This window comes from Carcharodon carcharias, chromosome 9 (assembly GCF_017639515.1).
Source record: "Carcharodon carcharias isolate sCarCar2 chromosome 9, sCarCar2.pri, whole genome shotgun sequence".
In the NCBI taxonomy this organism is placed as follows: Eukaryota; Metazoa; Chordata; class Chondrichthyes; order Lamniformes; family Lamnidae; genus Carcharodon; species Carcharodon carcharias.
In genome coordinates, this window is record NC_054475.1 from 7,903,545 (window position 1) to 7,928,699 (window position 25,155).

Consider the following 25,155-nt stretch of genomic DNA (forward strand, 5'->3'; position numbering starts at 1 on the left):
CACTGGTTTATTGGTTGCTGCTGTCTCCCAAATGTAACCCCCTGGACAAAGGTCTCTGCATGAATCATCTAAAAAAGACTAACTGCAATCATGCGATCTAAATCTAAATCACAATAGGCCTTGTATAGGAAACCTCTGGGATCCTGTGATCTGTAACCACAAGGGACACAGCAGGAAGTTCCAATATTATTGTGGTTCTGTGGGCACCAAACAAGATTTTGTTATCTATTGTCTAATACTTTGATTGTCTCACTGCACAGCTTTGTGTACAAACGACAGCTCCAAGATCAGTTACCAGAGTGCAAAGAGAAAAGAAAGGCTTGCAATTTTAAAGTGCTCTTCGTGACTACCGGACATCTCAAAGTGCTTCGCAGTCAATGAAGTTTTATTTTGCAGTTGTAATGTAGGAAACGTGGTACCAATTTGTGCACAGCAAACTCCCACAAACAGGCATGTGACAAGGACCAGATAATCTGTTCTCGTGACAGCGATTGAGTTATAAATATTGGCCAGAGCACCAGGGTTAACTCCCTTGTCCTTCTTCAAATGGGCTCTTTTACATATACCCAAGAAGGCAGATGAGACCTCGTGATAGAGGCTGCGGATTTGGGGGTCTGTCAAAGAACCCTGTGTTTCCTGTCAATGCAATATGGCCGCGCAGGGTGGTTGCTGATAGCTGTCGGCGCTGGCGCAGAAATGGAATGATGCCACTGCTGGAGCCTACAACCTGGAACTCAGAATGGCAGAAGCGGGGAGGAAAGGATTTGCAGACGGGAAACTAAAATCTTTTATTTGTGGGGTACTTTACTGCAGCCATGCTGATGTTTCTAAACTCTGCCTCACCATCCCAGTAATGTAAATGGATTGTAGGTCACTGTGAGTGTTAGACAAGGCAAATATAGTCTAACACTCAGAACAACCTATAATCCACGTACATTACTGGGATAGTTAGGCAGAGTTTAACACTCACCAGCATGACTGGAGTAAAGGATCCTACAAGGAAAGGATCTTAGTTTCCCGTCTGCAAATCCTTCCCATAATTGGAGTTGCCAAAATCCATCACTGGCAGCCCAGGCTAGAAATTCACAACACTCTCTCCTCCTGCTGCCGGTGATGACCATGCATGCTCCCTTATAAACATTGCAGCCGTTAAATGTGGCATGTCATCAGTTGCCCATGCATAGCGTTGGCAGCAAACGCAGCTGTTGAAGAAGCCGTGGCAAGTTGATGGAGTGCATTTTGTAGCTGGTACAACGTGCTGCCGCTGTGCATTGGTGGAGCAGGGAGTGAGAGAATGGAAGTGATTTTTAATGACTTACATTTCACTGCATTCATCAGTGAATTCATTCATGGAAAAGTCAAGATTGGAAGCAGCAAGATGGAGGCAGTGGACAAATTCAAGTACCTTTGCTCGATTATAAACACCAAAGTTAGATCCAAGCATGAAACCCAGGTTAGATTAGTTACGGTAAGAGGTGACTTAAGTAGCATCTGGGAGTCCAAAAGCATCAGCTTGGAACTGAAGAAAGTCTGGTCCAGTCACTGGTGTGGATTGTTACACTCTGTGAATGCGAGAGTTGGACTCTGAAGAAAGAGAAAGATAGCCGAGTATGGACATGGGAAACGAAGATCCAACAGCCTTGCCCTGGCAACAGTTGGAGAAGAAATTGAGAGTAATAACAGGAGACGAAGTAGAAAAATCAAATGGATGGATAACATTGAGATGTGAACCGAGGGAGGCTTGAAGAAAACCAGAGAAGAAGCAAGACAATGCCAACAGCTCCAATAAGACTATGATGAAAATTCTTATGACTGGTCCCCGGACGAGGTTCCCCCAATTTGTTATGATCTCAGCCGAGCCCCCAGTTTGTTACAACCAGTCCCAGGGGAAGATTCCCCTAATTTCTTATGATCCCAGACAAGGTATCCCAATTTGTTATGCTCCCGGGTGAGGAGGGATGAACTGGCTCCCCTTCTTTATTCAACCCCTTTGGTTGGTTGTTACAAGGTTAACTTAAAAAGGAACCCTTCCCTTGTGGATACCTTTTCATAGTCCAAATGTATTTATGTTTTAAAAGGAGCCAATTTAACCAGGCTTCCTTTAGTCAAAGAAAGAGTGAATTTATTAGTTACTAAAATGTGAGAAAAATAATACAAACACAACACACATACACACAGGTTAGAAATGAGAAGTGAGTCCAGAAATACAAGTTAAAGAAAAAATATACGAATCAGTTTTTGGCTTGTCCATGAGGAGTAGATGGCGAAACATTGCATCTGTTAAGTTGGGTGATTCTGGTAGAGCTGATTTTGGCAGTTGAGCAGTGGGTTTGGAGACTCTCAGCTCTGCAGGTTAGCTTAAGGGAGTTGTCCTGCTTCCTTTTTGCTGTGGCTTTGTCAACTTTTGACTTGCCTCCAGCAGCCAGAGAGAGAGGGCTTTTTATTTCACCTGCAAGCACAGGGATGCCTAGTTGATGTTCTTCAGCTGTGATCTTCACAGTGCACAGTCGCACACCAGAACAAGAACACCAGAACTAGCACCAAGGAGACCAGGGTTGCAGTTGGCTCTTTAACCCATTTTCTTGTAGAAATCCCTTTTCCTGGAACAGAAAAAAACAAACATGTCTTTCACCCAGAAACTGCTTTCTTTTCAACTCACATCATGTTCACGGTTTGGGATATAACTCACAGGAGATGGTTTCTGCTGGGATGGTAATCAGCCTTCATTATCTCTGCAACCACAGGAGATTATAGTTCAGTTTTTCCATTGCATCTTTTCATTTGAAGTGTCTCTGTCTGAAGTAGTCCTTGACACCTTTTTAGCTGCGACATTCTGTTCTCTAGACTAGTTGGCCAAGTGTAATCCACATAGGAATTTTCCGGCAAATGGTTACTTTACAGTCTCAGCCAGCTTTTGCTTGTATGTCCTTTATTAAAAAAAAAATCATATGTCTTACTTAAAAGTTCAATAAGTAACTCGGGACTATGATCCATAGTCAGACAAAATGAATGAACAAGTTCATCAGCTAATAGTCAAAATGCCACTAGCTGGCTCCTAACACCAACCAGTTTTTTTTCAATGTATACTGGAGATGCTTCCAGTATGGAGTTTTCATGTTGATTCTGATATATCCTGTTGTTTGCATAGTGTCATGACTGGAAAGTTGTATGCAAAAAATAAAGTGCCCTCATGGGAAATACCAATGACAGGAAACACTGTTGGGCTTGGAGGCTTTGAGAGGCAGCAGTCTCTGAAGCCGCAGCTGGTAATACCCTAAGGAACAGAGTTTCTCCAGTCAGGCACTGGGACTTAGAGTCCCACTAAATGTCCCCATAAATACTTTACAGACCAATCTGGTAAAGACAGAAAGGTCTTGCATTGATATAGCACCCTTTCATGCCCTCAGGACGTCCCTATACACACGGCAGCCAATTATGGAACATGTTCACCATGGAAAGCAGGGAATAGTACCGGACAGCTGTGTCTCATGCATGCTCAGATACCTATATGAACACTGCAGACCTCAAAGTGGTTCTTTGCCTGACTGCACTGGAGGTATACCAGCCATGGTTCACTTGGTACCTCTGTCAACTATGAGACAGGCGGTTGTGAATTCAAGTTCCTCTTGAGCACAAAACAGTACTTGACGCTCCAGTGATGTACTGATGGGATGCTGCAGTGTCAGTGGTGTTGTCTTTTGGATCAAACATTAAACCAAGGCCCATATGTCCTCTCAGGTGGAAGTAAAATATCCTCCAGTACTATTTTGAACAAAAGCAGGGGGTTTCTAGGCCAATACTTATCCCTCAGTCGGCCCTCATAGGAACAGATTATCTGCTCATTATCGCATTGCTGTTTATGGGAGCTTGCTGTGTGCAATTTGGCTGTTGTGTTTCTCGCATTACAACAAGGCCGCATTCAAAAGGACTGAATAGGTTGTAAAGTGCTTTGGGATGTCCTGGGGTTGTGAAAAGTACTATAGGAATGCAAGTCTTAATATCATAAGTGTAAATTGTATAGACGCCAAACTGAGAAAAGAAAGAAAGAACTTGGCTTTATGAAGCGCAGTTGATGGCCGTAAACATTCTCCAGTCAATAAAGTACTAATGAAATGTAGTCATTGCTGTAATTCTGTAATGAGGTAGAACTCTCTTTGGACATCCAGTATAAATAGTAGAGAACACAGAATGGAACTGGGGTTGGTGAGATTGGATCTAGATTGCTATGACATGAATGTACTGCATTCGACACTGCTCCTATGGAAACCTCTGTACTATACATCATGACTGTGGTGTTGTACATGGTATTGGATTGTGTGTTTATTTATGACTATTTTAACTGGGATGCTGTGGTTAAAATCCTTCCTATTGGCATAAGGGTGCAACCTTTTAAATAAAAGAGGCATTGCACAAATGTGAGACATTTGCGACCTGGGGATGGTACGAAAGCAGCTCTGAAAATACTGCACTATTCTAATGCTACCTGCAATGGCCATTATCCAAAGCTTGCATTGGAACACTGACTAATGGCCACAGCAGCAACGAAGCAGTTAAACCCAGTAAAAATAATGACAGTGCACAAATCAAACAAAAGGACACTAAACAAAGAATGAAGAGACAAAAGGGACGGGTTAACAATTGAAGCAAGACAAAAGAGACCACGGACAAAGGAAACAAAACAATAGAGCCATTTGCAATGCAAGTGAATACAAAGGGCCTTGTGACAGCAAGACAATAGTTCCACTATATTTACTCCAACATTATCTCTTTACAGCTGCTGGCTGTTCCAGTTTCGCAGCTTCTATTTTTAATAGCTCCTTTGTTTGACATTGCCCAGCATTTTCCTTTGTTAGGTGCCTTTGTGTGTTTGCAGATAAACGATTTCTGTTCAACCAGGAATAAATTGAGTCTTTCTTTGAAACATGCTAATAGTTTCCACAGTGAAATATTTCTGTTTGTTCTCGCTATCTTCATGTTTCTCTCACTCTCTCTCTCTCTCTCTCTACTCTACCTCTCTGCCCGTGTTTTTGCAGTTTTTCTCCATTTCTCGCATCAATTTAGGATTTCACGTAGGATTCTGGAGACTGAGATGTGAAAGGTGTCCCTTTAAAAGGCTGTTTTCATTAAATGTATTTACTTTTGGGCCTCTGCCTGCAGTGATAAAAACAAAAAAACTGCGGATGCTGGAAATCCAAAACAAAAACAGAATTACCTGGAAAAACTCAGCAGGTCTGGCAGCATCGGCGGAGAAGAAAAGAGTTGACGTTTCGAGTCCTCATGACCCTTCGACAGAACTTGAGTTCGAGTCCAGGAAAGAGCTGAAATATAAGCTGGTTTAAGGTGTGTGTGTGGGGGGCGGAGAGATAGAGAGACAGAGAGGTGGAGGGGGTTGGTGTGGTTGTCTGCTTGTTTGTCGCTACAACCACACCAACCCCCTCCACCTCTCTGTCTCTCTATCTCTCCGCCCCCCACACACACACCTTAAACCAGCTTATATTTCAGCTCTTTCCTGGACTCGAACTCAAGTTCTGTCGAAGGGTCATGAGGACTCGAAACGTCAACTCTTTTCTTCTCCGCCGATGCTGCCAGACCTGCTGAGTTTTTCCAGGTAATTCTGTTTTTGCCTCTGCCTGCAGTGATGATTCTGGTGGGGCTGTTTGTGAAACTAAGGCCAATCTACATGGCACTGTTTAAATGGTTTGACTCATTCAAAAAAATAAAAATGATTTGTTCCTTAGCAGTCACTTTCCTTTGACGGTGAGAAATGAGTGTGTTTAATTGTGAAGATTTGCTTGTTTGATGCCACCTTGAGCAGTTCTCACATCTTCAAGGATATTCAGCATCTGTACATTACTGGCGATAGCTCTTTCGCTATTGTTAATTGCCAAGCATTGTTGCCATGGAAAGGGAATTGACTTGGCAGAAACACTGACCACTGTAAGTGATATAAAAAAAAAAGGAGTTTGAAACTGTGCAAGAGTTGCTCTGAATTGCATTTTGGTGATCAGTGCCAAAGAGTTTTTATTCCATGTTGGGCATTTGCGACCCCATCACAATCTCAGGATGTCCAAAAACACTTTAAACCAATGAGACGCTTTTGGAGTGTAGCTACTGTTGTAATGCAGGAAATGTGGCAGTCAATTTGTACACAGCAAGATCCCACAAACAGCGGGGGGATGGATCATCTGTTTCAGCGCAAGTAGAGGAATTGTTAACCTCTTCATCTATCCTTGGTTAGATGTTCTGGAAGAAACAGCTTCAAGGCTGAGGGAGATGAGGCCCTTGCACAGGATTTCTTTCCCTCTCCTACTCTCTAGCTCTTATTCTCTTGGACTCTCGCATGTTTGTGTTTGTGTTTGGATTAATATCAGATTTTCCAACAGAGGTAGCCAAATGAATATTGTAGATACTGCATTTACTAAATCACGTTACATGACTAGACGAAGGTCACAGATACTGATCCACTACATCGTCACTGTTGATGCTTCCTATTATCAACACTGTAATGGATAAAATCCTTTCTTTGCTCATTAAAGTGAGGGTTATTAGTACTGAGGAATGGAATGTTTTTGCATTTCAGAGATCTAGGCTGGGATTTTCTGTGCCTGCCAGTGCCAGGCGTGTTCAGTGATGTGAGCGGACAATATGGCAAGAAGGCCAGAAATCAGTTTCACGGCGTCATGAAACCAGTTTGCGATCGTCCATGGTTTCCCATCGGACATCGGGAACCTCAGTGTAATACATCAGCATATCACAGCAGAATCGTCCCCCCCTCACCTCCGCTGGATCGTCCACCCATGTCGGTAGGCAAACAGGCCGACGTGTTTCACAACAGCACATAAGTAACGTACACCTGGCGGGCTGCTCTTCACTTGGGACTTCAAGGTTTGAATGCCTACCTTGCTTTGGTCAGCACTTGCAGGCATCAGCGCCAGACTTCACAGATGACACCACATCACTTTTAGGGAGGCTCATGGGTAGGTCTCTACCTACCAGATCAGACATATGTGGGTGGCTTTTCAAAGGATGCAGGGCAAGCTCTTGCTGGGGGAAAGCGGAGAAGTGGCCTCAGGCAAGGGAAGAGGCTGCAAGATGACAACTGTACTGGGGAAGGAGGGTATCCCCCCCACCCCGTGTGTGGGGGCACAGGTCGATCTGTGCAAGTCGCCTCAAGAGGGTGAGGGCTGAGGAGGCAGTCTCCAGAGGAGATGAGACCAGGTGGACATGTGAGGGTATGTGTGTGAGAATGGGTGGTGATGTCCTTTATACTGGCAGTGAGATGCCAGTGAATGTGTGATGGGCTTGAGAGTGTGAGTTTAGAGTGATGAGATGGTTGCCATACCCTGGCTGCATGGATGAGATCATTCACCCTCTATCTGCATTGGATAGCCAACCTCTTCTGTGCAGCATTGGCACTGATCACTGCTGCCACCGTCTGTCATGCTGGATTGGTGATGCTGCTACCCGTCCTGTGGCCAGCGCAGAGATAGAGGACATCACGGCGGGCCTCCATAGTGTTCCAACGGCGTTCCAGTGATGCATCATTAAACCTGGGGGCTGCAATCTTTGTGCCTTTTGTGGACATCTTCCCTGCAGTAGTCATTGGCTGCAAGCACTGAGATGCGTATGCATGGCTGGACTTTAAATACGGCACCCGGTGTGATAAGGCGGTGAGGTGATGGTGTAGCTGGTGAGTGAGAGCCCACCAGCCATGGAAATGCCATGTTTCCTGGGAATGGAACGATATGGCATGAAAACCCGCGGGTAAAATGCCATTTTATCCGCCCACTTAGTGCAAACCTGGGATGATTCAGACCCTATTGTCAGAATTAAGCGCTTCCAGGTCAGGTACAGAAAGTTTGGTGCAAAGTAAACCTCCCTATATTGTGCCCCAACAATGAACTTTAGCCCTACTCTTCAAAGGAACAGGCCTTACTGTACCAACATGGCATTGGTTTTCCATTTCTCACATCGTCCATCTTTAGACCTTTCTAAGTGAAATTAGAGTCAAGTTAGGTCGAAACAGTTTGTACCATAGATCCATGCTCAGCAGGGACCTGATTGAGGTTGTCTGAATTGTACTGGGACTCGTATAGCCAGCAGACAGAGAAAAGTATCATCCTCTCGATTGGGTTTGGATTTGAACTGGCAGGCCAGTGTCTAACCCAATGATGCTCAAACTGGAGCTCAGGTATCCCTCGGGGTCCATACAGACTTTATAGTGGGTCTGTGAAATAATGTGATAGTGTGTGAGCTTGAGTTGAGAGAGATGGGGGAATGTGGGAGATGGGAGCAGAGTGCAGACACCACATGAACAGCTAGTTGCCTTCATATATTGCACATGGAGGACAGTATGAAAGTATGCCTTCATTCATGGAGGGGATGTGGGTGTCACTGGCTAGGCCAGCATTCTTTGCCTATCCTTAATTTTTAAGGGTCAACCACATTGTTGTGGGTCTGGAGCCACATGTAGACCAGGTAAAGACAGCAGGTTTCAGCATTAGGACAACGGTTTCATGGTTGTTATTAGACTTCTAGCTCTAGATTTTTATTGATTTCAAATTCCACTGCAGTGGGATTCAAACCCGGGTCCCCAGAGCATTTCCCTGGGTCTCTGGATTACCAGTCCAGTGACAATACCACTATGCCACTGACTCCCCCTAAATACCTGATTTTGTAAAAATGATTAAGACACTATTTTACAAGCCGCACTTTTATATGATGTCAAGGAGATAGAATAATATCAATAATGTTATTGGAAATGGTTTTAAAAAAAGAGTTTAGTGGTCCCTGTATCTATTTATGTGTGTATGTGTGTGTGTGTCTTAATTGGATTAAAGCCAGCTGGTCTTGAAGCTTTGATGTATAGAAGAGAAGTAGGTTTGAAATGGTAATTAGATAAATAGAAGGTGAGGTGTAAAGGGGGCAATTTGCATTGTTAAATAGACTATTCTAAAGAGCAGGTGAAATATTACACCTAACCAGGTGAAGCTCAGAAACAATGTGTTTATTTTTATCAAAGCTTCCTATTAAAGTGGGTATTATGAAAGGGTTTTATTGTTAGAAGACTTAAAGTTAAAGAAAACCTAGCAACAACAAGAATTTGCATTCAAAGAGGGAAATATGTGTAAAGAAAGAGAAGGTTGTTGGTAAAAGGATGAGGGATTCTAAGATCTAAAGCCTCCAGCCTATAAGTCCCAAGTCTGTCTACAAGGACCCAGAGCTGAAAGAAACTCATTTTGAATGTGACTGTCCATGGTGTGCTTTGCCTGGAACCTGTTTAAATCCATGTGTTTTACTGTTGCCTTAATGGGGGTGTAACTGAGAGTCAGATTAATTAGGGGATTTTTGTAGTTATTGCAGTAGTAATTTTGTAGACTTATGTATGTGTTTACATTTTTTCTTGTATTAATAAATGTTTAATTTAGTTTTATAAAAAAAAACCTCTTGAGACTCGGTGGTCTTATTACTACTGACTTCAAAACCTACATCTCAACATATACAATTTGCAAAAATGGGTTATGACAGTGGTTTTAAGTTTCCCTCTAGGGTTTTAACAACTCAGCCTAATAATATGCATTATTTAGTATTCTAAATTACATAGGGGGTGGGGCCCATGTTTATCATTCTTTTGAAGAGGGGGTCCTTAAACCAAAAAAGTGTGAGAATTATTCATCTAACCCAGTGGGCTATCCAATTCCCCAGCTAAACTGTTTCCAAAGGAACCAAGGTAGTGTACACCGCCTTTTTTTCTTATTTTTAATGATGCACACAGGCCAACGACATTGTATTTGAGCTAACTTTGTTGATAACACTTTTTCCTAACATGAACACACATCTGCAGTGTTTGCACTCCATCAAGATAGGCTCCAACATGTGCTATCTGACCTTCAATCTCCAGGTCAAATGACCCCACATATAGTACAGGATACCGTATATTATCTAATACTGGAGTCCACGACCACAATCAGCTATTATCATGACATATACCACATTTTGGCAAGTGCACAGGGCTTGGAGGTGGTCTGGTGCTAGTCATGATTAACAGTCTGAAATGAAGAGAAAAGGAACAAGAAAACAAGGTGAGAGGAAGGCACTTAAACGCTGAAGTTTAGCCCTCTATACCTTAACTCACCCAGCCCAGCATCCAACCATATTTTAAATCCCCTTTTAACATCTAGAATGTTCCAATCTGTGTCAGACGGCTATTTCAAATGTTGAACAACCTTTGAATAATGCACTTTTTTTCCTAATATCTGTGCTAAATTTATTCAAATTTCATTTAAATTTGCATCCTTTGGCCTTGATGGCTTGACATACTGTGAAGTAATAATTTTGCTTTGGCCTTGTACACCTCAGTGAGATTGTCCTTTTGCTCCAGACCACAGGTCTTCCACTTCTTGTCTTTCTCATTCATCATCCCAGTCACATTTAGAATCAATCCTGCTGCTGTTCTCTGTTGTCCTTGAAGGTTCTCTTCCTGATTTATTAACCAGAGGCATGTGCCCCTAGCATGTTAATCTGTCTGTCCTTTTTATAGACTTTGATCCTTAGTTTCTGTGTATGTCCAAAATTTTTGTTTTTGTTATGACAACTTACATTTAAAAAGCACGTTTAATGTAGTAAATGCCTCATTTGGCACTTAACAAGAATGATATGAATAAAACCATTTCCAACACCTAGCCACAGAATGAGAAATCAGGAAAGTTAGGCAAAATCTTGATCAAAGAGGTAGGTTTTAAGGAACACCTTTAAAGAAGTAAAGAGCTGGAGTGGTTTAAGCGTGGAATCAAGGTCAAGGCAGCTGAAGGCACAATTGTGGAGCGATTACAATCAGGGATGTGCAAAAGGCCAGAATTGGTGGAGCACAGACCTCTCAGGGTTTGTAGGGCTGGAGGAGATTACAGAGATAGGGAGGAGAAAGTGCATGGAGCGATTTGAAATTAAGGCATTGTCAAATGGAGATCAGGTGAAAGTCAATGAGCACTGAAGTGATGGATCAGTCAGGTTGGAGTTAGGATATGGGGCGTAGAATTTAGGATGAACATCAGTTTATGTAGAGTGGAAGATGGGAAGCAGGTCAGAGGTGCATTGGAATAGTCAAGTCCAACATGTAACTGAGGCATGAGCTAAGGCAGGGTCGCAGTTGAATGATTGGAACTGGAAGAAAGCAGGAGGAAGAGTGGGTAATTCCTCTGCCCAACCCTCCCCTCTGGTCTTTTTTTTATTCATTCACAGGATGTGGGCTTGGCTGACTGGGCCAGCATTTATTGCCCAACCCTAATTGCCCCTTGAGAAGGTGGTGGTGAGCTGCTTTCTTGAACCACTGCAGTCCATGTGGTGTAGGTACACCCACAGTGCTGTTACGGAGGGAGTTCCAGGATTTTGATCCAGCGAAAGTGAAGGAATGGCCATATGTATCCAATTCAGGATTGTGAGTGGCTTGGAGGGAAACTTCCAGGTGGTGGTGTTCCCATCCATCTGCTACTTTTGACCTTCTAGATGGTAGTGGTCGTGGGTTTGGAAGGTGCTGTCTAAGGAGCCTTGGTGAGTTCCTGCAGTGCATCTTGCAGATGGTACACACTGCTGCTAATGTGCGTCGGTGGCGGAGGGAGTGAATGTTTGTGGATGGGGTGCCAATCAAGCGGACTGCTTTGTCCTGGATGGTGTCAAGTTTCTTAAGTGTTGTTGGAGCTGCGTTCATCCAGGCAAGTGGACAGTATTCCATCAAACTCCTGACTTGTGACTTGTAGATGGTAGACAGGTTTTGGGGGGTCAGGAGGTGAGTTACTTACTGCACTGGAAGGCCTGGCATGATGAGATTTGAGATTTCCTGTCCGAAAATCTGCCAGTTCTGTCCATCGTATGGGCCAACGTATAGAACCTGCTTAAGATGCTGTCAGTGAGCCAATGATCAGTCTTGCCTCAGTAGTAGCACCACTATTCTCCGAGCAATGGAGTGGTTACGCTGTTGGAAACTCATTTTGGGATCAAACACAGCACCAAGATTACGAATGGTCTTGCTGCAACTTAAGACAGATACCAGGGATGTAAATAGTGGACAATGAATGGAGTTTGTCGCAATAGATGTGAGGGATTTAAAACTTTGCTGCTCTTGTGTAAAACTGGCCACCTGTTAGGGAGACTGCTCAACTTTCATTTTGAAATGATCATCAGGAACAATCTCTAACAAGTGCCAACCTGCATCTCTGGCAGCAAGTTTAAAACCTAGCCATGTCACAAGGTTATAGGTTCAAATCCCACTCCAGACTCAAGCACAAATACTAGGCTGACACTCCCAGTGCAGTATTGAGAGAGTGCTGCACTGTTGGAGGTGCCATTTGGCAGGTGAGACATTTACCGAGGCCACATCCACTCTCTTATTTGGACATCAAAGATCCTATAACATTATGTAAAGAAGAGAAGGGAGTTCTCCCCATTGTCCTGGCCAATATTTATCAATTAGTCGTTTGGTAGTACAGAACATGAGTATTGCTGAAAAAAGAGACATGTCTAAGCTTTTCGTCTTACACTCATCAGGACGCTTGCAAGAATACCAATGTAAGAGGAAAACAACAGTTTATATACTGTATGTGAAGAGAGTGCTGATTGGTTGGTAAATGGTGTTGCCATGCCATAGGCCATTTCAGAATTAGCCACATTGCTGTGGGTCTGGAGTCACACATAGGCCAGACCAGGGATTGTAGATTTCCTTCCCTAAAGTGCATGAAGTGTTTTCCCCCCCACAATTGGCAATGGGTTCATTGCTGCCATTTGCTTTTCAAATCATTCGTTGAATTTAAATCCCACCAGCCATCTTGGTAGGATTGTGAACCCATTTCCCTGCCCTGAGCATTAGCCTAAGCCTCTGGTTTACTAGTTCAGTGATATTACCACTACAGCATTGTCTCCCCTGATTATGGAGTGATGAATTTCTATCAGTAAAGTAGAAACAGAAGGAAGATTATTTGCTCTTTTGCCAGTTCAGCCAAGTCCCTCATCTTCTTGCTCTGAAAGTCTGGTTGTTCCTTCAGTCATTGTTAGGAAATCTTTCAAACACAGTTAAATAATTCCTCATGATTCTGGCTCAAGTATTTTATGAAAATGCAAGTTTATTACTCAGACACCAATAGCCTAATAACTATCACGGTTATGCAATAGATTCATACAACCTGGTTTCTTGCAAACCTAAGGTGATTAAACTTGGCACCTGTAATAAAAATAGAAAGTGCTGGAAAATCTCAGCAGGTCTGGCAGCATCTGTGGAAAGATTCCAATATGACTGTTCATCAGTTGGTCTTCCGACTGTCCCATGGGTTCTGAGTCTAAAGGTGCTGTTCCCTGACCCCTTCTTTGCTAGTTATATCACATGAAATCCAGAATGTATATTGAAAGAGGTTCCTTCTCGCCAAATCTCCAGACTTGACATAATGGCCATCTTGCTGGTCTAACTGTTAAACAGTTAATATTACAAAGGGAATAGTGTGAGGTAGACAATCTCAAATAGTTCAGTGATACCACTTGGGTATTTCCATTGTTGTGGTCAATGACCGATACTCACACCTGACATGAGATGCAGCCAACATGTCTCCTATAGTTTCTGCTCCCATTGTCCTGGCTAAAAACCGACGTTAACAGAAATTCAAATTCTGATAATCACATTGAGATGTGATTAACCAAAGGACTCAGGCAAATTCTAACAGTCACCTACCTCCCTCCCCCTCTTTAAGGTAATGATCCCGTTCCTAGGATTCAGGAAGGGGCCTATGCTCAGCAAAGCGGGTGGCACATTGTCAGACCAGTAATATCTAGGCCAATTAGTCAACCACCTAGAAGGACAAGGGCAGCAGGTGCATGGGAACACCACTACCTGCAAGTTCCCCTTCAAGTCGCACACCATCCTGACTTGGAAAAATGCTGGACTTCCTTTCCTAACAGCACTGCAAGCATACCTGCACCTCAAGACTGCAGCAGTCCAGCAACCCATTACAGAATATTTTAGTCCTCGTCTGCTCATACACTCAATTATCCAACCTGCTGACACACCAGCGAGTTCACGTTGGGGAAGGGATTCACTCAGCCAACCCACTTGCTGAGACATTATTTTTTCAAAGGGTGAAAGGAATGAATCACTTGGACCTGGATTAGTAATGCTGTAATGAGGGCAAAGCTGTCAGCTTTCGCCGTTATTACTTTGTGAAACTGACAGCAACTTCTGGCATCCACATGCGTGCAGTTCAATGTGAAAGCTCAGGAGCTGTTGTCAGTGATTTCCTGCTCCTCTAGGGGATGTGCTGTTGAAATCCTCACAGATGAAAACCTCATCAATCACTTGAATTGACATGAACCTGAACTCTGTATGCTATTAGTTATGGTGTTAAAAACCTTGGGGGAAAAAAAATCACACCTTATCGAATGAGGTGTAACAGGGATTTTAATGATGCACTAAGCCATAAGTACTACTGAAGAGCTTCTCTGGACCTGAAAAGAACACAATTTTATATTTGTGGAATGCCACATTTCTTAATTATGATAAAAAAACATTTTAAATCAATAAAAATATATTTAAAGTTTATGATATTTCAGGTTCTATCTTAATTCCAAGGTTACATTCCAATCTTTATTTTACTTTCTGTAAATTGATTAACATCAAAAGGACAATCAGTGGTTTTTACTTCCTGGTTTGCTGCCTGTCAGAATACTTGAATGTGGTTGGATACTTAGCCTTCTCGATAAAATCACAATTGCTGGATGTCAGGGATCCTTTTTTTTTTGCCGTTTCCAGAATGAAATTAATGTCAGGAAAAGTGAAATCCACATCACAGAGGTTGCTAGAACTTTGTGAGCAGCTTTCTTTAAGGTCAGCACTGAGTGATGTAACTTCGCTGCTGATTATAAAATTCAGGCCATAGAATTTACAGCACAGACACAGGCCATTGGGCCAAACTGGTCTGTGTTGGGTTTAACGTGAATGTCCAGAGGCTGACTACATTTTCTGAACCCCTGCTCCGGTATAAGAGTATAAAAGTGGCTGGTGGTGGTGCTAAATTGCCCTTCCTCCTCCTCCTTCGGATTGTCACAATCCCCATCTCAATAACCTTCTGAGATGCTGGTTTTTCATGTAGCCACTTCCTGTTGTCATACATCAAATAAATATACAGTCTGGTGAAAGTTCTTATCATCATCTAAACTTGACATCCTTTTGCTAAATTTGGTTACAGCTATAACAAAATCCATCTGCTGTGTTATCTCTATGCTTATCCTCTATTTCAGGTTTAAAAAAAAACAACTGATTTTGACTGCAGTCAACAATGTGAAAGTTGCCACAAGGAAAGTAATATTAATTCTATTCTATGTGCAAGCTTCCAACCAGTTAAACTCTGTCAGATGGATGTGCCCCTTCGTAGAAAATCTGCATTTTACTTACATTGGATTTAAGCTGCCTGCAGGTTAAGTTTGACACCGCCAATTAGACCATACATGTAAACTGGAGTGAAGGACCCTATTCTGCCATACCTGCAGTTTGAGTATTTAACATTGCTTTAAATCAGAGCACCTTTCAAACCTTCGAACTCCACCGCCTAGGAGAACAAGGGCAACAGGGCATATAAAACACCATCTCCAGGTTCTCCTCCAAATCACACACCACTCCCTGATTTGGAAAAGTCCTGGATTTCCTTTCCCAACAGCTCGGTGGGCTTACCTAGCTACACGACATAGACAGCAACAGTTCAAGATGTATCCACTCAATTATTCCACCTGCTGACACACCAGCGAGTTCACACTGAGGAGAGGCCATTCACTTGCCCCAAGGGTGGGAGTGGATTGACTCAGTCAACCCATTGGCTGAGACACCAGTGAGTTCGCAAGTAACTACAGCGATTAGAATTTACTGTCAATTGTGTCCAGGACTGAGCCGTATTCTTTGGGTCTGTTTCTGGTTGTTAATAAATTCCAGCCCAGTTATAGCAGCTGATGTTGTGGATAAAAATGTTACTTAAAAAAATAAATTTAGGGAGTCAAAGGGTGTAGGGGGCAGGCAGGAAAGTAGAGACCACAATCAGCCATGATCTTAGAAAATTGTGGAGCAGGCTTGAGGGGTCGAATGGCCTATTCCTGCTCCTAATTCATGTGCTCGCATGTTTGTATCTACAGTACAGTTTTGTAAGATCGGCAGATTTAATAACACAGCTATGGCACCCTGTTCCATCTCGTTCACCCCATTATCCTGAACATTATCCTGGTCCCATCCCGTTGGTTACCTTTTCCCAGGCAGAGCATTTTCCATTTACTACCCCCTGCCTCATTCACTGTTCTGTTGTTGAACACATTGCTAGTCCCATCTAGACAATTTATTGGTCTTTGCCACTTTGGGGGATAAACTTGATAAAATGGTAACAACCACCATAATTTGAATCCTTAGTGTGATAAGACACTTCAAGGTGCTTCACAGAAGTGTTATCATCCAAAATTTGACACAATAGCAACATCAACAGCTTATAATTAAATAACACCATTAGCATAAGCCTCCCAAGGCGATTCATAAGAGCATTAAGAGTTGGTCCAAGTAGAGTGGAGTGCCTGAGGTGGTGGCTGCGACTAAGGGCAGTACGACTCGCAAGGCATTGAAGCAGCCGCTGACTAAAGTCACTAAGAAGCTGCCCAAGAAGCGGAGGAAATCTCACAAGCAGAGCTATTCCGCTTACGTGTGCAGGATGCTGACCCAACTCCACCCTTCCACCAGGATCTCATCCAAGGCTATGAGTGTTATGAATTCCTTCGTTGCTGACATTTTCGAGCGCGTCGCCTCTTTCACTACAACACGCGCCGCACCATCTCGGCCAGGGAGGTCCAGAGCGCCGTCCGCCTCCCACTGCCAGGGGAACTGCCCAAACGCGCCGTCCCCAAAGGCACGAAGGCAGTCACCAAATACACCAACTCCATCCAGGTCGATCGTTCTGAAGATTATAAAGCAAAGTGCGACACCGAGCCACAAAAGGAGATATTAGGACAGCTGAGCTAAATTTTCAGCTTCGTCACAAAGCAGGAAGGTATAAAAGTTGATAGGCTTGGGGTGGGTGTTTCAAGCCTTAGGGCCTGGTCAGCTTGGATTGGTCACTCAGAGTTGAACTGAGGCACTTTGGAAACATAAGCTCTCCTTCTTTTTCTTTCATTAAGTAATTGCTAAGAGGCAAACAAAATACAAAGTGATCTGGACACCCAGAATGAAAAACCATTTCAGTCCAGTGCTCTTATTTCCCAGCTTTCGCTGGTGCTCCATTTTTAGACATAAAGGACCAGTTCAGACCAGCCTACGTATTTCCCAGCTTTTGCTGCATTTCTTTCTGGGCAAGTTGGGAAAGCGGGTTGCCGAGCAACAACTGGCATTTGATATGTTAAAAAAAAAAGCTCGTGAGGAAAGGGAAAGGAAACAACCCATGGAAATACAAACAAAATATCTTTAAGCAAGTGAGAAAGTCAGGGCAGGGAGATATTGCAGGATAGGACAACAAAACCAACGGTGCACTACATGGCAGGAGTAAGGAAAACTAACTGGATTTTTAAAAATTCATTTCTTACGGGGTGCGGGCATCGCTAGTCAGCATTTATTGCCCATCCCTAATTGCCCTTAAGATGGAGGTGGTGAACCACCTTCTTGAACCGCTGCAGTCCCTGTGGTGTAGGTACACCCACAGTGCTGTTAGGGAGGAGGTTCCAGGATTTTGACCTTAAGGAGTAGGATAAGAGTACAAATCCGTGGAGGTGTCTGTACCAGTCTGTAGTCACCTCTCCTTCTGCCTATCAGGGGTCACGTGATGTTCTTGGGGGCTCCGGCCAATGAGCCCTAAGCATGGGTAATCCACGGGGCGGGACTTCCTGAGAAGGTTCCTGATCAAGCATGTAGCATCTAACAAAGCTCTCTGTAATAAAGTTTATCTGTTTCTTGTTGAAACCTGTCCGCTCCGTCAAGTCATTACATTTGGTAACGAGGGTAGGATAGATCCGATGCTGCACCTCACCTTATTAACGTGAGTACATTGAATCTTAAGAAAGAAAGGAAAAGCTACTCACCAGTCATGCTGCTCTTGTGCAGAGTCGATCCTTACGATGTGACTATGGATGACTGGGGCCAATATGTAGAGCACCTTGGTTTTTATTTTGTAGCGAATGAAATTACTGCGGGGGAGAAGCAGAAAGCAATCCTTCTGAGTGTAAAAAACAAAAAAACTGCGGATGCATGTGGCAGTAAGACATACAATCCCATCAGCAAGCTAACAGCCCCGAACATGCCCAATTCTAAGTCCTTTAATGAATTAGTGGGCCTCATGTAAACACATTTCCAGCCAAATCCATCCGTAATAATGCAGTGTTTTAAATTTAATTCCAGAATTAGGGTCCCGGGAGAGTCCATTGCAACCAATGTAGTGAAGCTGAAGGAGTTGACAGAACACTGCGACTTCAGAGATACACTGAATGATATGCTGCAGGACCGAGCAGCTTGTGGAGTTCAGGAATACGCCATTCAGAGCTGTTTACTCGCAGAGGTTGACATTGACTTGAAGCGCACCCTGGAAATATCCCTCGCCATGGAAAGTGCTGTGAGAGACTCTCAGGATTTACAACACATACAACGTTCTTCATGTGGGCTGGGAGCCTATTGCTGGGTGTGGCACGAAAACCAGACCCACAACATCGAAGCGGGAGACAGTGTCTGCTGTTAGAAAAATGAAAAGGCCTAATAGGAGCACTTCAGCAGCGACTCCAAGGTTAATCTGTTGTAGGTGTTGGGGGTGGGGGTGGGGCAGTCATGTAGTAAGGAAATGCAGGGCAAAGTCGAAACAGCCCATTAAGCAGCAAACCACCATGATTAAACTGAATAATACAACAGAACCTGAAGCTGCCGATAACGACATCTATTCCCTGTATAACGTCACCGCTGTAAAAATCGAACCTATCACTGTCACAATCCAAATTAATGGGAAGCCACTGAAAAAGGAGGAGGATACAGGCACCTTAACCACAGTGGAGGAAGAGCACACGTTTAAATACCTGAATGAAGATACCCAGCCACTGAATCTGGAGCAGACAACCACTAAATGGAAAACACACACTGGAGAATCTATTCAGATAAAGGGCATCGCCACAGTACCAGTGTCTTATAGGCAACAGACAGCCCAGCTGCCTGTGATAATAGTGACAGGAGAAGGACCTAATCTTCTGGGCCAAGACTGGTTACAGAAAATCAAGCTTGACCAGTCTGAAATATTTCACCTGAAAACAGAAGGGGTTCTTGAACTGCTAAGGAAGTACGACAGTGTATTTAGGGACAAAGTTAAAAGGCTTGCAAGCAAAAATATATGTGGATCCTCAGGTGACACCACATTTCTTTAAGTCCAGGCCTGTGCCTTGTGCATTGAGGAGAAGGTGGATGCAGACCTGAGCCGGTTAGAAAAGCTAGGCATCAGCCATCCTGTCCAATTCTCGGAATGGGTAGCACCCATCGTTCTAGTGGTTAAGCCTGACCGAATCATGCACATTTGTGGGGATTATAAGTTGACCGTAAACAAGGCAGCCAAGCTAGCTAAGTACCCCATTCCAAAGATCGATGAATTATATGCCTATTTTAAGGCACTGGAGCTCTGAGGGATTGTTCAAGAGGCTGCGATTATACACTCTCAAGGAGAAGACTCAGTAGCAACATTATCCAGGACATTCATTTAAAACTGAGATGAGAAGGAATTTCTTCTCTCAGAAGGTAGTGAATGTCTGGAATTCTTTACCCCAGAGAGTTGCGGAGGCTAGATCACTGAAAGTATTTAAAGAAGAGTTAGATAGGTTTTTGAAATATTGGGGAGCTGAGGGCTATGAGAAGCTGACACGAAGGAGGGCTTGAGGCCTGGGGCAGCTCAACCATGATCTTATTGAGTGGTGGGGCAGGCTTGAGGGGCTGAATGACCTACTCATGCTCCTATTCCTTATGTTCTTATACTTAAGGGATTGGATAGGCTGAACTCTGATGACATGTTTGAGATTCCTTACAAACTCTAGAATCACACACTCAATTTAGGAAGAGCAAATGGACAGTTTGACTGTTTTATGATGATTGAGGGTGTTGAATCTGTGGAACAGATTGCAGAAGGGAGCAGTGGTGGCAGATAGTGCAAAAAATCTTAAGAGAGAATGGGATGAGGGAGTGGACAACTGAGGGGCATTAGCTTTTGGAACTGACAAGATTGATTAGGCTTTTGGCCAGCCTTGTATGCTCATGCGTTCAAGTTGTGCTCCAGTAAGTGATGTTCACTGATGATTATACAACGTTCAGCACCATTCACCACTCCTCCGATACTAAAGCCGTCCATATCCAAATGAAGCAAGACCTGGACAATATCCAGGCTTGAGCTGACAAGTGGCAGGTAACATTCACGCCACACAAGTGCCAGGCAATGACCATCTCCAACAAGAGAGAATCTAACCATCGCCCCTTGATGTTCAATGGCATTATTATCACTGAATCCCTCACTATCAACATCCTAGGGGTTACCATTGACCAAAAACTGAACTGGACTAGCCATATAAATACTGCGGCCACAAGAGCAGGTCAGAGGCTAGGATTCCTGTGGCGAATAACTCACCTCCTAACTCCCTAAAGCCTGTCCGTCGTCTACAAGTCAGGAGTGTGATGTAATACTTTGCACTTGCCTGGATCAATGCAGCTCCCACAACACTCAAGAAACTTGACACCATCCAAGACAAAGCAGCCCACTTGATTGGCACCATGTCCACAAACATTCAGTCTCTCCACCACTGATGCATAGTAGCAGCAGTGTGTACCATCTACAAGATGCACTGCAGGAATTCACCAAGGCTCCTTAGACAGCACCTTCCAAATCCATGACCACTAACATCTGTAAGGACACGGGCAGCAGATAGATAGGAACACCAACACCTGGAAGTTCCCCTTCAAGTCACTCACCATCCTGACTTGGAAGTGTATCAGCCGTTCCTTCACTGTCGCTGGGTCAAAATCCTGGAACTCCCTCCCTAACAGCACTGTGGGTGTACCTACACCACATGGAGTGCAGCGGTTCAAGAAGTCAGCTCACCGCCGCCTTCTCAAGGGCAACTAGGGATGGGCAATAAATGCTGGGCCCAGCCAGCGGAGCCCACATCCTGTGAATGAATAAAAAAAAAGTACAATCTTTGAACCAAAAAAAAAAAGATATTTCTTTGCTCAAAAATGCATTAGATTTACTGGAGAGACTAAGATAAAACAGGAACAGTTAATGTAAAGTGCAGGATAGATAATAATTGGGCAATGATTCATCAGTCTTGAGGCCTGGTACAGATAAGACTTGGAGCTTTTACAGCCGATGGCCGCATTGTGAGAATGAATAATTGTTTCAAAAAGTTGTTGGGTGTTGGCAGTTGAAGGATGTTGTGTGTTTTTCCTGCTAATCACTAATGACTGCGGCACCACATTGACTTTAGTTCCCTGTTAACTCTCTGTTGTTACCCTGTTTTCTACTGTTGCCTAATTGCAAATTATTGGGCCTTGTTGCTGACTGTTGGGTATGATTGAAGATGACTGCATGTTAATTGCGATTGATTGAATGCTGTTATGGATCGTTGGGTGCTGTTGTGGTTGGTTGCTGACTGTAACGGGTGGTTGCGTGCTGTTGCAGTTATTCGCGTACTGTCACAGGTTGTTGCACACTGCTGCAGATGGTTGCAGTCTGCTGCATACTAATGTGGTAGGTTGCAGTCTTTTGCAGGCTGCTGTGAATGGTTGCAGTCTATTGCATGCTGTTGCAGATGGTTGCAGTTTACCGCACGCTGCTGTGAATGGTTGCAGTCTGTCGCATGCTGCTGTGAATGGTGGAGGTCTATCACATGCTAATGTGGTTGGTTGAAGTTTGCCGCATGCTAATGTGGTTGGTTGCAGTCTGTCACATGCTGCTGTGAATGGTGGAGGTCTATCACATGCTAATGTGGTTGGTTGAAGTTTGCCGCATGCTAATGTGGTTGGTTGCAGTCTGTCACATGCTGCTGTGAATGGTTGCAGCCTGTTGCATGCTGCTGCAGGTGGTTACAGTTTGCCACATGCTTCTGTGAATGATTGCAGTCTGTCACATGCTGCTGCGGGTGGTTGCAATCTGTGCTTGCTGTTGTGGATGGTTGCATGCTTCTAATAATGGTTGCACACTGTTGCATGCTGCTGCAGACGATTGCAGTCTGCTGCATTCTGTTGTGGCTGGTTGCAGTCTGCCTCATGCTGTTGCGGAGGTTACAGCCTGCTGCTTGCTGCTGTGGATGATTGCAGTCCACCACATGCCGCTGCAGTCTGTCGTATGTTGTTGTGGTTGATTGCAGTCTGCCGCATGCTGCTGCAGATGGTTACAACCTGCTACTCGGTGCTAGAGATGATTACAGTCTGCCGCATGCTGTTGCGGATCATTTCTGATTGTCTCATTGTTATGAATTATTGCTGACTGCAGCATATTGTGTGCTGCTCCAGATTGTTGTTAACTGCTGCATACTGGCTTCAGTTACTTTGCGTGCTTTGATGCATTGTCCAAAACATAGAATCAAAGTTGTAATATGAAGAGTAGCTGGTGGGAGACTCAATGCAGTTGTCCTTTGAGCGAAATACTTGATGAGCAATTGCTACACTTCGCACTTGAAGGCAACAGCCTTAGGAAAGCATCTGGGAATGTGGGGAAGGAGATATCTGGAAACCAGTTCAGATCAACAACAAGTTATATTGATATATCATCTTTGACATACTGGAACATTTTAGAACAAAGTATGACAATGAGCCACGTTATGAGATATTAGATCAGTTGACTCAAAGCTTGGTCAAAGAGATAGGTTTTCAGGGAGTGTCTTAAAGGAGGAAAGTGAGGAGAGGTGGAGGGAATTCCTGAGCTTGAGGGTGAGGCAACTGAAGGCACAGCCACCAATGGTGGAGTGATTAAAATTGGGAACGCACAAGAGGCCCGAATCAGAGGAGCACAGACATCTCGGATGGTTGTGGGGTTGGAGATTACAGAGATGGCCGTGGAGGGATTTGAAAACAAGTGTGAGAATTTTGAAATCAAACCATTGCTCGACTGGGAGCCAGTGTAGGTCAGCGAGCTCAGGGGGACGGGACTTGCTGCGAGTTAAGACACAGGCAGCAGAGTTTTAGGTGACACCGAAAATGTTATCGTCTGCTCAGAGGCAATTTCATACCAGACACACATGCCCCCTTCAAAGGTGAGAATCATTTCCATTACAAAATGGAGTCCATAATTTCTCAGACCCCCTCTTAAACATTCACTTGAGAGTTTTCATTAAATCTAAAAAATCTGAACTTCAAGGGTGGCTTCCGGTCAGACCTGGATATTTACTATTCATAAAGAAGGAATTGAATGATTTCCAAGGTAATAACATTCGGAATGCCCCAGTTGTGCTGTGGGAGTCCACAGAACAGTTGTTTCGGGTGATGTTACAAGTAGTCATCAAAAAGAGGGAAAAAAAACAATAAACAGGAAGATATAGAGAGGGGTGCAACTGCCTTGGATATCAGCACAAACACAACTGGGCATCTCCCACGACAAAGATTTAGGGAAGAACCCATAAGGAACTTGAGGCTGAGCACAAACACAGAAGGGGCTAATGCAGTTCACAAATATCAATAACAAGGAGAATGGAAACAGATTATTTCCTTATGTGTGCCCTTAGATAAAAGCCAGGAGGACCTCACCACTGATGAAGCTTGTTTGACGCAGACTAACCGTTCCTTGACTAAAAGTTGTGGATTCCACGAGAAGGGTCAACTCAATCACAAGACCAGGGACCTCCTGTCTGCACTCACTCCAATTTTGTAGTTTTTAAAAATGACGGCATTTCAACCCAAATGTCAGTCGGAACATGTTAGAATTAGAAGTTTTGAGTGTCAACCAACCCAATGTTACCTTCTGAAATAAAACACAGACAAAAAAACAAGATGCTGGAGATTCTCAGCAAGGCCTGCTAGCGTCTGTGGAGAGAGAAATAGAGTGACAATCTTTCGGGTCAGTGACCTTTCACCAGAACTGGGAGGAGTTGGAGATTTGAGTTATTTTTTGGGGAAAATACAGAGGCAGGGAAATGGGTGGAGAAGAAAGGAGAGGGGTAGGAAAGAAGAAAAGGGAAGATCCGCATTACGGTGGAAATAAATAACGGTTAACATACAGCAAGGTCATTGACCTGAAACATTAACTCTGGCTCTCTCCGCACTGGAAGCTGAGTGTTTCCAGCACTTATTTGGGTTTTTTTTAGCTTCGGAAAGGAAATCGTCCGCAGCGTAATGGGTCAGCCGACGTAAAATCCACGCCGGGGCCCAATCGTGGGTGGGCAGTCGGCTTTGCGACCACTCCCAGGCCTGCTCCCAGCGCCCGCCTGACGAGGGCAAAATTCTGCCCTTAGTGCCTGGAGGCAGATATAACAAGAAGCTGCTGAAAATCAGCTTTGTAAACGCTTCATGTTTCTGGAAGGGGTGTTAAAGGGTACGCGCATCCATCTATGACCGTAAATGAACGTTGCTTTTCGTCAAGGCTAATTGTAACCACTTTTCGAGAAATGGAGAATATTCCCTGATGTGCGTACAATAAGTGGCTTTATTTAAGCATCAGTAAAAACAGAAATTGCTGGAAAAGCTCAGCAGGTCTGGCAGCGTCTGTGGAGACAGAAGCAGAGTTAATGTTTCCTGTCTGTATGACTCTTCTTACCTCTGAAGAAGAATCATACAGATTCAAAAAGCTAACTCTGTTTCTCTCTCCACACAGATTGCCAGACCTGCTGAATTTTTCCAGCATTTTCTGTTTTTATTTCAGATTTCCAACATCTGCAGCATTTTGTTTTTAATTATTTATTTAAGCATTTCTCCACTTGCACAAACAAGACTCCCATCCCTTAATTCAAGGGCTATCTTTAGAGACTTTAGTGCACCTGTCATACTAAAACCCTCCATTCTGTGCAAAAAGACTCTTTCTATTCCCATGACCAACACTTACATCGACCTAACTAGATGGAATATCCTACACACAGCACCCCGAGGCCGAGCTACGACAATGAAGATCACTTTCTCCGCTGCCTCCTCTACCTATTCCAGTCAAGATACCAGCCTGCCAC